Genomic DNA, 12,810 nt, shown 5'->3' with positions numbered 1-12,810 from the left:
GGGTAAATGCTGGTTCTTGTGGATTTTGGGTAAAGCATAAAAGGCTGGGATGCGTCCCTCAGAATTGTTGAGGAAGATTTCCTCTCTTTCGGAAATCCAATTGTTCTCCATAGCATAGTCAGTAGTGTCTTTAATCTTCTTTTTGATTTCTGATGTAGGGTCTTTGCACAGTTTTTTGTAATTCCCCTCTTCATTAAGTAATGACATAACCATTGCTTTGTATTGGTTAGAGCTCTGAACGACAACCCCTCCTCCTTTGTCCGCCGCTTTAATAACGATAGCAGAATTCTCAGCCAGGGCCTTAAGGGCTTGTTGTTCCCCCTGTGTGAGATTATTTCTTTTATGCGAGGTGGTATGTTGTGCTTTTTTCATTTCTTGCTTGATGCATTTTTCAAACGCAAGGACAGATACCGGCATTTCGTTGTCATTGGGAAGGAAGTCCGATTTTTTCTTTAGGCCTGAATCATCAGGTTCTAGGGGACTTTCTTTGTCTTGGAAAAAAACTTTTCTTCTGATGGTTCTGTAAAAGTAGGAAAGTTCCTGATCGAGTCTAAACCAATCGGTGTGATTAGTCGGGACAAATGACAGTCCTTTGGATAGTACAGATTTCTCCTTTTTGGTGAGTGTGCTTCCTGAGAGGTTGAAGATGGGTACGGTCTCTAATATCTCCTCCGTCTCCTGTTGGGGTTCGACGACCTCCAACGTGGAAAGTTGAATGGGGACATGGGCTGGAATTGAGGCGGGCCCCAGTAGCCTCACAGGGACCCCCTAGGCCTAAAAAAGGCGCCATCTGTGGCTGCTGGTGGTTGTCGCGGTTACTCGGTCTGCCGTTGGTATTTGCTGCGTCATCGTCGGATGAACCCGAGCTTGATGTATTCCAGAAAGAGACCATTTTGCGTCTATTTCTTGCTGGGCCCGTTTGGTTGATAAGTCTTTCTTTTTCTTTCTTATCCTTATAGTCAACTGATAAATAGGGATATACGAGTTCTAGTTGGAAATTTTTAATATCTTTTGCTAGTTTTTTGTGCTTCTTTTCCAGCGTGCTACTCATAAAGGTATCCATTGTTTTATTTATTTCCTTCAATTTTTCTCTAGCGTTATCCAGGCTGTCGTCATTGAGGAATTTCTCCTCTTGTTCTTTAAGTTCTTTGGTGATGTCTTGATGTATCCTCCTAGCAGTGGTGATCGTTAGAACCATTAGGTCCCTGCTGCATTTAGTTGCAATCTTACTAAATCCTAGTATGTAGTCTTTATCTTCTAAAAATAAGGCAGGCTCGTTGCGTACCTGCAGGCCCATGGGTACTAAGTTTGCTCTGAGGTATTCCCTTAGGAAGTGCCCATGCACTTCAGTTCTAAAACAGCGTTTTTTGAGGTTGAGTAAGTCCTCAACTGATGCTGATGACGCTAGGGATTGTTGGGCACCCTCAATATTAAAAAGAGTCGGGCCTTGGATGATCTCTAGGATCTGTTCTTCCGTGAAGCTGAGGGTTTGGTCCATGGTGCAGGGCTAGAACCAATAGCAGTGTTAGATCAGAAAAAATATATAGGGGTGAGAAAACCAGAGAGAGTCCTAAATGATTGGGCTAAACTGAGTAGCCAGGGTAAGTTTAGAAAAGGTCCCTATTATAGCCTAAGCTATATCTCGACAGAGAAATACGGGAGGGAGAGCCCCAAATAATAGCACAGGACAAAGGGCTATCAGTGGAAGGAATACAAGAGGGGGAGTCCTGTCTAAGGAGTTAAAGCTAATTGCAATTTAGTTATATGCAAAAGAAATTTGAGGAGTATCTGCTCCTATATTGTAGCATAATTTATGCATATCCAAAGGATGGGTATGAGGACAAAGGAAAAGAAATACACGCACTCATGTAAGTTAAATTAAATAGAATCTGAGAATAGTTTTTTATTATCTCTTCTCAGTCATTAAACAAAAACTGGATTATGAATTCCAATAGGTAAGGCAGACATTGCATTTAAATAATTATACAATTTTTCCGCATTGTCAGATGAATGCTGCATTGGAAACTTTTGCAGCACATGTATAACAGACCTGGGTGAGTGAATACATAAGAATACCGTATAATGACATTTCAAAGCGAAAGACACATATACAGGCTCCAATTTTTGCTTTTAAGTACATTACTTGTTCTTCTCTTAGTTCACCTAAAAGTAATGCCAGATACGTTACACATATATCTCAAACGCATAGAAACAACATGAACATTTATTGCTCTAAACACAAAACCTTGGATAGGTCTGACAAAAGCCAGGCTAGAGGGTGACCAAAGTGGATCGACGTCCTTGACCTGAATCGAACCCACGATTGTAAAAGGGGAGGGGGGACCTAACAACCGAAGGTAGCAGGGTCCCTGGACGTTTCGGCTAAACAGTGGGTCACAGCCTTCTTCATGGAGCCAAGGTATGGGGACCCCTGTGGAGAATGGGGGGGAATAATGGTTATAACACCATATATATTGTTTGGGTGCAGTGTATAGTGCAATGAAGTGTTAAAATATTAAGATACTAATAAACAAACAAATTAAAAAGGAGACTCTGGTAAACTCATAACAGTGGTCAAAAACTGACCTTGCTCTGGACTAAAACCTGGGTGTTGGCCAGGTGACTGACTTTGACGAATTTCAGCTGGATACTTTCAAGGATGTATGTGGTTAAACTCTCACATCATGTAGCTGTGGGGAACAGGGAAGAATAGAAACGTACACCTGGGTAAATGTGACAACCAGGATATGAAGTGATAAAGAAACAAATGGAGGTTGCACATCTAGAAAGCTGGTTACCTTATTGGGGGAGCCGAATTCCCAAGGAAGTCAAAAGGGCTAGGAAACCGGGCTGAGTTGGTCAGCAAGAGACCCGGGGTGAGTCGAGTCTGATATACATCACCCAGGTCTGTTATACATGTGCTGCAAAAGTTTCCAATGCAGCATTCATCTGACAATGCGGAAAAATTGTATAATTATTTAAATGCAATGTCTGCCTTACCTATTGGAATTCATAATCCAGTTTTTGTTTAATGACTGAGAAGAGATAATAAAAAAACTATTCTCAGATTCTATTTAATTTAACTTACATGAGTGCGTGTATTTCTTTTCCTTTGTCCTCATACCCATCCTTTGGATATGCATAAATTATGCTACAATATGGGAGCAGATACTCCTCAAATTTCTTTTGCATATAACTAAATTGCAATTAGCTTTAACTCCTTAGACAGGACTCCCCCTCTTGTATTCCTATCCTAGGATAGGCCAGCCTATCAGTCCTCCCACCTCCCCTTGGGTTGATTGGTTCAGGGGAAATCACATCATTTTAAGTGTGTGCATTTATGACTTCCTTTGGTTCATGAAGTCTGTTTCTTAACATGAGTTATGGATCAAAACATCAGATTTACACTAGCCACCATCATGAAAAATATCTCTGCAGATTCCATATGTCACAGGGAATTGGACAGTCTGATCGCCAACTCTGTGTGATGTTGCATCGCCCTTTGGCACAATTACGTCATTTTTATGCACAGCCTAATACTTAAAATTCTGTCTCAAATAGCTACACACATGCCCACTTATATTGGGCATCTATAGCATTTACAATTCACCCCAAAATGCATTTTTCCTGCCATTCTAGTTCACCATGGGCTGTAAAGATGCACATGGTCTCTTTAAGCTTGTCCAAAAATCCCATTAAATATTGGCATAATATAACAATACTGTGCAGTAGGACCCACCTGGCCCATAGAGTTGGGGGTGCCGCAACAGCACTTTAAGATGAGTACCAGCACCCTTGAGATGGATGGGGATGCAGATTAATACTCTTGCATCAAATCAATAATGCCAATTCGGTAGTTTGGCAAAGGGAGTCGGTTTAATGACAAGTACAAAAAAACAGGGATTTTATGAATATCCGCAATCGCTTGATCTTCCTTCTCGGTTCAACTACAATTAATTTAATAAAAAACACATAATTTATACTAATAACTCATCATCACTGACGTGTAAAATTTAAAATCTGGCATGCAATTCTATTGGTTCTAAGATGGTAACATTAATATAGGTGCTATATCTGTATTTGGTAACAAAGTGAAGGCATTGGATAAACAGTGTCAGGTGGGACATCTAAGCCCTTCCTTCAAAATGGCTACTGTAGACGTCACTAAACATACAATGTCTCATTGGTTCTACTAACTATAGGACCCTAGATAACTTGGTCCACTATGATTGGGTTGGCATCAACCCCACTCATACTCTTCCACTAGCTCAGCAGCGTGCAGAATAGCCGGCCAGGTGCAGTGAGTTTGTCTGCACCATCAGCATCCCTCCAATTATTGCAACAATCAATCATCACTTCAGTGGTCATGTGTCAATTATTTCTTTGTATTTTGGCCTCGAGACTGCTTCTTGGTCTGGAAAAGTTAAGGCATCTGGGCATGACACAAGTCCATGCTTAGGTGTGAATGTTTCATCCCTTCTTCTTGCTCGGTCATGTGATTTCGACACCATCAAATTGACTTATTCTTCATGCAATTTGTGTATTTGATTTAATTCTGCCAGCCATCTGCCATCTGTGGCTTATCTTGTCCTTTCTCTCTGTCTTTAATTCTTGGTTTGCTTGCTGCGAGGCTCTCCTCTTGAGACCTTTAATAACCTTTAGTTGATTCTGCTCTTGTGCATAGTGGTAGTATACTTATAAAAAGTGCTCCTTTTGAGGTGGATATGTATAGGTGGTGCTTGCCGCAATCTATCTTACTTCTAAGTTTAAGCAAGCCTCATGAATTCTTGCTTCTTGCGGTTCCTTGCATATGTACACGTGTAAACTGGCTGAATATCCTCATCACGCTCATGGCATACATTTCTGACATTTGACATCAATCATTTCCTTTTAAACTCAGGATGTCACTTATCCATGGTGTTACATCTCTTTTCATCATTCAGAGATCGTCATATCTTCTATATGTGAGTCAGTCCGGGTTCTTATGACGTCACCATTCGTCATCTTTTAGTATCTTCTTGGCTTCTTCAGGTATTGCATTTTGACAATCATCATTCGGTCTCACTTGTCGATATGGTTTTCTCAATGGGTACCTCACTGTCCAGGTTTTCTTAGGTGTCGGTACTTCAATATGTACTGTCAGTCTGATAGGTACTGGACAAAGCCCCACTGCGACTCTCTGCTGGTTTATTTGCTCATCATACGTCACATATTTCGGCATGAACATTCCTGGTACTTCAAAATGGGCGATTGGAGTGTGAATCGTGCTTGGGACTTCCACTACACTCCTGCCTCTGGGCGATTCATCAATCACTTTCACTTCTTCTTTTATATCCACCTTTTCTTTATCTTCTGGATCAATTATTTCTTCATCTCCTGGGTCCATTGTTCTTTCATCCTCTGGGTCCATAAATTAAGGTCTGAAGAAGTGTCTCTTTGGAGTCCATATTTTTATGACTCCCTTCAAACTTCCTGCTGTTCTCACGTGCTCATATATATTCCATGTCATAAGTTGACATTGTCCACTTGGTCTGCAATAGATCGATCTTCCCACATGGTTTCTGTTTTTCCTTGGATACCAAAACTTTGTTCCTTCTGGTGCATGAATGCTAGCTTTCACAAAGTCTCTTATTTCTTCATCAGTCAGGTCCTTGGGCTTCCATCCTGGTTTAACATCAATCATGATCTTCATTCCTCTGGCCTTTTTTTCGCAGTTTTCTGGCATTGAGAAATTATTATCTTGATAACACAGAATCCGAGAAATATCATCACTAGCAGGGCTCCTAGGAATTTGAATGCATTTGCCCCCCATTGTGGAACCCATGAAAATAGTGATCAAAACCAGCTGTCATTATCAACTCAGCTTCATCGATCATCTGATTCTGTAGTTTCGTCAGCATACCTATGCCCTCTGTTATAGTTAAATTTTCTTCATCTTGAGATGGTATACATGTGCAACATGATTCTCTGATTGTTGCACAAACACCTCCATCCTAGCTGTGATCATGTCAAGGACATATCTGTTCTGTAGAGTCATTGGTCGAATTGCACTTAGTTCTTCTCTGATTGCTTTGAATCCTTTTATGGTCTTGTTGATGGTCTTCAGTAACTCCCATCTGGTTATCTGCAACCATTTAGTATTTGCTCCAACCTGAACTCTTGGCATAGAAATTGTCGTGAACACTGATGAGGTTAGGCTGAAAAGCCTGTGTTCATATGGGATTGCATGAAAAGCTTCTTCTGATTTAGCAGTACCGTGTACCATTCCTGGGGCATCAAAGACTCGGCCACAATTCTGATTCTCTCCCATTTTTCTTGTGCCATTATTCCTGAAGCAGAATGTTGAACTCTCCAATGGCACTATCTGCAAAGGTCCTCCTCTGTCTTCGACCCATGTCAATAGTTTATCAAGTTTTGGCCATAATGGTTTGCATCCAATTCGTACTATGTCAATGGTGGGCTGGTAATGACCGAAGACCATCCATGCTCTGCAGATCACTACTCCTTTCTCCCATCCATCTGGTTGAAGCACTGGTCCCATAATTTGAATTTGGGCTCTGTTCTTCCACTTATGAGCTTCTTCTGGAGTTTTTACTTGGACGTTCAGGTTTTGATTTGCTTCTCTTCTGATTTCTGCTCCTTTAACTCCAGGGATCTCATATCTGATCACAATGGGCCTCATTACGAGGTAGGTGGTAAGGTAATCCCTTCCCACCCTATTCCGAGGTCCCTTAGCGGGTCCCTTCCTTAATGCCTGGTTTTACCAGCTGTTATGGAAGGGACCCGTTAAGGGACTTCAGAATTAATAACGGTACCGCAAATTGCTCCATCCCCATTCTATGGGGGCTTGAATGGGAATGGGGAATGGTTCCCGTAATGGGGTCTTACTGAGTCCTCCAAGGTTGGAATGACCCGGTAAGTCCCTATTTCGGGAACCCAGACCCGGAATGCGGTAAGGGGGTAGCCATGGTGCTAATGTCTTGGACATAATCGTCTTCATTTGGATCAGTTTCTTCAGTTGCACATTTGAGTGAAGCATCATTTCCCATGAACTGGCCTCTGGTCTTGCATATTGCTACGTGTGATAGACAGTGCACTGTCTGGACATCAATTTTCACAGCTATGAAGATCTTTACTTCCCCATGCTGTAAGGTAGGAGTGCACAAACAAAGCATTCCTCCTCTGAATTTTGTCGTCCAACTTCTTCCATGTGTTGGTACCAGATGTTCATTATCATCATCTTGTATGCTTCTCTTTATTCTCAAGGTGTTCATGTAGTTTGCTGTCATCACATCCTTAATAGCATCCATGTAGCTTCTTTTCCCTGGAGGATTCTCAGGCATCACCATCCATGGTTCAGGAATCTTTATCTGTACCATTTGAGTAGGTGAATGTCGGGCAATTCTTTCCTTGTCCTCTTGTCTTTTCCTTGCTCTGGTTATGAATGGCCAAATTGATTCTGCAATCATCTCTGCACGTGACAGTTTTTCAGGAATTGTGCTTGTTCTCTTCATTGGATTAGGTGTGTGTGTGTCAATGCCGTCTCTGTATTTTTATTCTCCAACTCCTTTTGTCTCTTTAAAAGTTCAGCTTACTCCATTTGTCCTTTTACTTTGCTTATAGTGGAACTTATAGTAGGCTGTCCAAACTTCTCCCATTCCTTGGCCTCTGGTTCTGCAGTTATTGACACTAGACTTGGTGTATGTGCACTTATCGTTTGTGTGTATGTGTTTTTCATTAACCTTTTCTCCTGCTTGCTCTGCCGACCCTGTCTCCGGCTTTTCAATGTGTTTGTTACCACATGTGAGTGTATGTCATTGCTAACCACATCCATTTCAAGTTCACTCATTCAGATTTTCTAGGTACTGGAATGACTATGTAAGGTCTGGGTGCCTTTGTGGGTTTTATGCTTACATCATTAGGTGGGTGCACTGGAATCAGAACACTTTCTGCACCAATAAAAAATGCAGTTCGAATCATCAGTGACAGTAAAACAATGATGAATATAATGCATAGGTGCATAATTTCTCTATACGCCAGTCTGCAGCACTGAGTTCTGGATCAGTATGAGCGCCTCTCCTCCTGGGCGATGACAACTTTACTACTTAGGTTGCCCATCTCTAACATTTAAGGTAAGAAAACTAACAGTTTAATACACTTTAGATAATATTGTTATCTCTTGGTTCTGCTGTTTCTGCTGGTAGGTTGCAGGTACTGGAACGATTGTCCTTCTTTATCTGACAAATAGATTGTCTCTTGTTTCTGGAAACAGTTCTCTTTTCTGGATATGAAAATGTCAAAATAAGTTCAGCAAGTCTATTATTGTGTGTGTTCAAAATAAACAAGCTCCCAATCAATGCCTCCTATTTGTTTCACTCCAGAAGACATGTTTCTTCTCTGTCAGCAAAAGTGTATTCTCTGTCAACACTTCCTCGATCTGTCCCTCAGCGAAAGTTTACAATCTCCTCTGGAAATTATGATGATGATTAGAAAGTTCAACCTGCATCACAATACCATGCAGGAGCATGCTCATCTGTGTAGAGTTTGCTGGGTCTCTGATGAAAGTGTGGACGTCAACACTGGCAGGCCTTCCCACAAGTCCTGGAAAGTCCTCAATTAGGCGAAAGAAGACGTTGCTTGCCAATCTGCTATCTTCTGGTGACAGGGACATTTGTCTTGTCCTTGTTGCATTCTGTAACTGCTCGGTACGCACTGTGCGCAGCTTCTGTGATTTCGATGATCTTGAAGAGCAACCTGAATTATGATTCCATTCATGAGTATGCACAAATGTTCTGTGTTTGCTGGATCTCAAAGAAATGTCAAGACATGTCTTCCAACAAGATCTGGACAGTCTTCAATTAAGCAAAAGAATAGCATGCTGACAAGCATATTCGCTGCTTCCTCTGCTTGGGACATTTGTCTTGTCCTCCCTGTATTCCGGAAGCAGGAGGAACTGATGGCAATCACAATTAGCAGCCTCATTGTCTTTTCCTTTTCAGGGTCTTGAAGAAATTCTGGTATGTTAGTGAGTCTTCCCACTAATGACGGGTATGATCTCAGTGCTAACTCAAAGTATACAAGAACGTCCTTAGTGACGTCACTACTTTGTGACACCATAAGTGGGTCCAAATAGGGTTCTTGTGTGAAAAGAGTCCAGATACTGGGCCTCATCACGAATTTGGCAGTAACCCTTAAAATCGGCGGTAACGCTATCTGCGCCGACTTTAAGGGTCCGTCGGATCATGAGTCCAAATACCGCCGGCGCCATTACAGCCGGCGCAAGTACAGCCGGCTGTACAAGCGTCGGCTGTAAAATGCGGCAGTAACCATTCGCGCTAAGACATCAGCAATCAAGAGTCCGGCGTAGGAGCAATTAGCGCCAGAAAAGCGGCAGATAATACGCAGAAAATACCTCCAGCAAAAAGCTGGAGGTAACAGAACACAGGCCACAACAATAAGTGCTCAGGTGAAACCAATGCAAATCAGAGGCCTACAAAGGACCCACCCTTGCACAACACACCCTCCCCAACACCATTACACCAGCAGGAGCAGGGAGGAGACAGCAATAAGGGCCCAGGTGAAACCAATGCAAATCAGAGGCCTACAAAGGAACCACCCATGCACAACACAACCTCCCCAACACCATTACACCAGCAGGAGCAAGGAGGTGAGAGCAATAAGGGCCCAGGTGAAACCAATGCAAATCAGAGGCCTACAAAGGACCCACCCATGCACAACACACCCTCCCCAACACCATTACACCAGCAGGAGCAGGGAGGAGACAGCAATAAGGGCCCAGGTGAAACCAATGCAAATCAAAGGCCTACAAAGGACCCACCCATGCACAACACACCCTCCCCAACACCATTACACCAGCAGGAGCAGGGAGGAGACAGCAATAAGGGCCCAGGTGAAACCAATACAAATCAGAGGCCTACAAAGGACCCACCCATGCACAACACACTCTCACCAACACCATGCTGCCATTTGAAGCCGGGAGCCTTGATGTTGACTTCTACCTGCTGGGCCTGGAGCTACAGAGGCCAGCCAACCAGGCCAGGGCCCTGGGAGTGCAAGGGGTAGTGGGATGAGGAGAAGATGAACACCCTGGGGCCTGACTGATGGCCAGTTGGTGACCGAATATTGGTTGGACAGGGCAACCATCACCCAGTTGCTGGACACAATCCAGGGCGACATCGGCAGCCGCATACCCACCAGCACAGCAGGGCCTCCCCTAGTGAAGCTCGTGTCTGTGCTTCAATTCCTTGGGACTGGCAGCTACCAACATACCGTTGCCATGATGCATGGAATGGCCCAGCCACACAGGCACAGGTGCACCAGCTGAAGGGTCAATTCTATGCCATGGCCCAAGTCCCGAATGTAATAGCAACCCTGGACTGCACACATGTGGCACTTGTACCACCCTAGGCACATGAGGCAGCCTACAGAACCCGGAAACAGTACCATTCCCTCAATGTGCAGATGACATGTGGTCCTGACCTCACCTTCAGCCACTGCTGTGCCCGCTACCCAGGATCCACCCACAACTCCATGGTCCTGCGCAACAATACCCTGCCGGCGTACATGGAAAGGCACTGAGGCCAAAACACATGGCTGCTGGGTGAGTACAAATGTATACCATAATGCATGTCAATTCACAACTGATGGTGCTTGTCACGAAATCCATGATTCCCATTAGGCAGCACCATTACTGCAGCAGTCACATTCAAGCAGCTTGCATGACAAACCTTGGACATGTCCAACACAGCAGAATACACCCTTTCAGGATGTAAAAGACATGTGGCAGCACAGTGACATATGGAAGCCCCACCACCATAAAGCCTCCTGTGTGAGTAGCACCATGGCTCCCAACACTGACACAGTACAGAAATCCCACCCTGCCCACCCGACAGTAATGAAATTCTAACCCATAAACTGGCACATCCACAAATGCACCACACATAAGTAGCCTGAGTAATGGCAATATACATCCCACGAACACTGTCCCCAGAATGGCCAAGCAAATGCATGGAGAACAGTACTGAATAGTGACAACCAGCAAATGCAACTGCAGCCAAATAGAATTGCAATGACACATGAGGCAGCCACTTCTGTCATGCAGAAGTAGATGGAAGGGCCCCCTTACCCAGCAACAAGTGAATGAGTACTGTTACATCCAGAAACATAGGCGTACCAAGTTGAGAGTACCTCATTGATTCAATTGTGCCCGTAGAAGAGCACACTCCACAATGTTGTAGACCTAATGACAAGTATGGCAAAATGACACTGATGGCAGAGCTCTGTACACCCACTGGACTCACCTTGTTCCCATACCGGCTTTCTCTCCCCTGCAGGTGATTCTGGATATCCTCAGTACACGTGGCTCATGACCCCTGTGCGTCATCCACACACGGCAGCGGAGCGGGCATACAACCTTGCCCATGCTCGTACATGGATCTGCGTGGAGAGGGCATTTGGACTGCTGAAGGCACGCTTCCGGTGCCTCGACCGCATGGGAGGAGCAATGATGTATGCACCAGAAAAAGTTGGAAAAATTGTACTGACATGTGCCATGCTGCGCAACATCTGCTGTCGCAGAAATGTGCCAATGCCCCCTGATGCTCATGTGCAGCCACCTGAAGATTGGAGTGAGGGTGATGACGTGCTAGAATGTGTTGCACATGCACAAAGGTTTGGGCTGAGGGAGGGGAGGTTGACCAGACAGGGATTGATTGATGCATTTTTCTAACATGGGTGATGGGTAAATTGAAAAAAGTTACTTCAAAATTAAATTGGATTTGTCAACAATCACTACTGTCCATGCCTTGTGATTTTTCAAACGTGATTTATTTTCAGTCCAACAAACCCCCCCCCAGTGAACACCCAGCACACAATCCCCCCTCCCCCCAGTGAACACCCAGCACACAAACCCCCTCCCCCCAGTGAACACCCAGCACACAATCCCCCCTCGCCCCAGTGAACTACCCTCAACTGTGCAGATAGGTGCATGTGTCTTATCAGGGCACCAACAACGATGCCATGCACCACTAGGATGGTCGTGGGCGCTTTCCTTTTCCGGGCCCCTCTGGTGTGCGTGCCCTCAAGTGGCGCATAGCCCGGCGCCTAGGAGATGGCTCAAGGGAACCCTCTGTGGGTGTGGTTGATGTTGAAGGGACTGAAGCAGGGGCCTGCATGTGCTGTCGCACAAGGTTGTTTCCCTCCCTTGTTTGCTCAGCTGACACTGCCTCGCTCAACTCCCTCACTCGTTGTCCAAACCCTGTCAGGGCAGCGGTACATTGTTCTATGACTCTGCATGTGCGCGCATTGTCACGCGCTATGTATTTGCATCCATGCCGTATAGATGCACTGACAGCCTTCATGTGCCAGCTCTGCACCTTGGCCATTGATTCCACCCTGGCCTGTTCGGCCTCAATCACGTCGAGTCGGCCCATCACTGCTGCCCCTGTGACGAAGGGCACCTCTGGTGTGTCATGTGCTGGCCTGCGACTTGTGCGCTGTTGGGAGGGGGGCTGCATGGGGACATGGCGCCGGCTTGGATTGGGCTGCCAGGCTCTGAGTGCCGGTCTTCTGGGCTGCCATATGATGGCGTGTCCTCGTCCGGCTGTGGTGTGCGGACACAATGCACAGGCACATGTGGGCTTTGTGCTTGCTGTGTGCCAGGCCTTGGGATTCCCTGTGGTTTGACCATCCCTTCTGCGTCACTGCTTCTGGGTGAATGCTGTCCTCCTGCATGATGAGCACGTGGAGGCGTAACTCCCACGTCGGGCTCTGATCCACAGCTCAGTCCCT

This window comes from Ambystoma mexicanum, chromosome 8 (assembly GCF_040938575.1).
Source record: "Ambystoma mexicanum isolate Mex_15411 chromosome 8, UKY_AmexF1_1, whole genome shotgun sequence".
Lineage (NCBI taxonomy): Eukaryota > Metazoa > Chordata > Amphibia > Caudata > Ambystomatidae > Ambystoma > Ambystoma mexicanum.
This window is presented reverse-complemented; position numbering follows the sequence as displayed.